Below are 1,475 nucleotides of genomic sequence, written 5' to 3' on the forward strand. Positions count from 1 at the left end.
AGAAAGGTGTTGGTTCAGAAGGACGTAAGCCGCTACAACTGGCTAGTTAAGCATCTGCCAGAAAAAACCCCAAACCCACTAGTTTCACATCAGAATTATGTCACATTTATAGGTCATTACATGAAAAACATCCTTCAGCATCCTTGGCTTTTAAGATTAAGACTAATCCTGTTCTCTTCATGTTCTGCCACCTTCCTCTACACCTTGCAGTACCCTACTCACCTGTCCTATCACTTCCTGGAACACGATGACAGCAGGTTTTGGCACCACAGAGGTCCTGCTGCTTGGATGATGTTGACATGTCATTAGCTACTACATGTACTTCCAACAAAGCAAAGGTGTTCATCATATTAAGAAGCCATGTAGGCAGCCTGAATCCGAGAGAAGCAGAGGTGACAGAGCTGGTAAGAGAACACAATGCCAAGACTTCGCTCCAGGAGATTACAAAGCCGCTGCTCAAAAATAACAGAAGTCACGAAAGCCTATGAAGAAAATGCAGTTCTATGCTGTGCTGTCACAAAGCAAAGGAGAAAGAAGAGAGAAGAACAAAAATCCCTTGTGTTAACATCTCAGGAGACACTGCTGGTGTCAGCTCCACAGAATCTGCAGGGAGAGCATTGTGCAAGCTCAAGGGTTTTGTGCAGATATTCAGGGGACTTTGACTGCGCTGTTTCAGCCAACATCAGCCATTAGGTCTGTTTGCTCTGCACAAATAGTCCAGCAAAAGGAGACGTTAACAAGCACTAGAACAAGTTTGTCTTGGAGTAAATCGGTGAACTTGGTGTTTACATGCAACTGCAGGCCCTGAAGTCAGCATGAAGAGTTGTTAAAAAACCACACACACACACGCAGAATACAGGGAACATTGTGACAGCTTCTGAATGGAGAAGAAAGGCTGGAAATGTACATTGGGATCGTTATGCTCAGAACACGCATGGTACACAGCCAGTAAAATACTCGCTACAGGTCGCCTCATGACTAGCTGATGAGTCTGTCCTCCAAGAAACTACCCAGACTAATGACACTTTCAAGATTTATTAGTCCTTTACCCACAGCATTTCACTACTTTCTCCTCCCGCTGCAGCAATTCGGTGCTGCCATATCAACTGTGCACTTGTCAACTCCCACAGCTCAAGAGAGGTCACTGAGCAGCAACACCCCTCTGCGCCTCTTCCCCTTTTCAAAGAAGGCTGTTTCGGGAGAGGCAGAGCTCTGCAGGCTGCAGGACAGGCTGCTTTCCTCAGCACAGCTTAGAAGGGGAAAAAAATAAAATAAAGACCGTAGAGCACAAGTCCAGAGGCATTTATCTGGGTTTTTTTTCAATATTCCCATTCGTTGGTAACAAATAAACTAGGTCCATCCCATACTCCTTCTCTAGCTGCGGATATGTTTACTTAGACCCTGATCTTCACCAAGCTGAAAACATCAGCAGCCAAGCAAGACATCTTCAAAATAAAGTCCCCCACACGCAGATT

The sequence above is a fragment of the Buceros rhinoceros genome, unplaced genomic scaffold, assembly GCF_000710305.1.
Source record: "Buceros rhinoceros silvestris isolate BGI_N320 unplaced genomic scaffold, ASM71030v1 scaffold15574, whole genome shotgun sequence".
NCBI lineage: Eukaryota > Metazoa > Chordata > Aves > Bucerotiformes > Bucerotidae > Buceros > Buceros rhinoceros.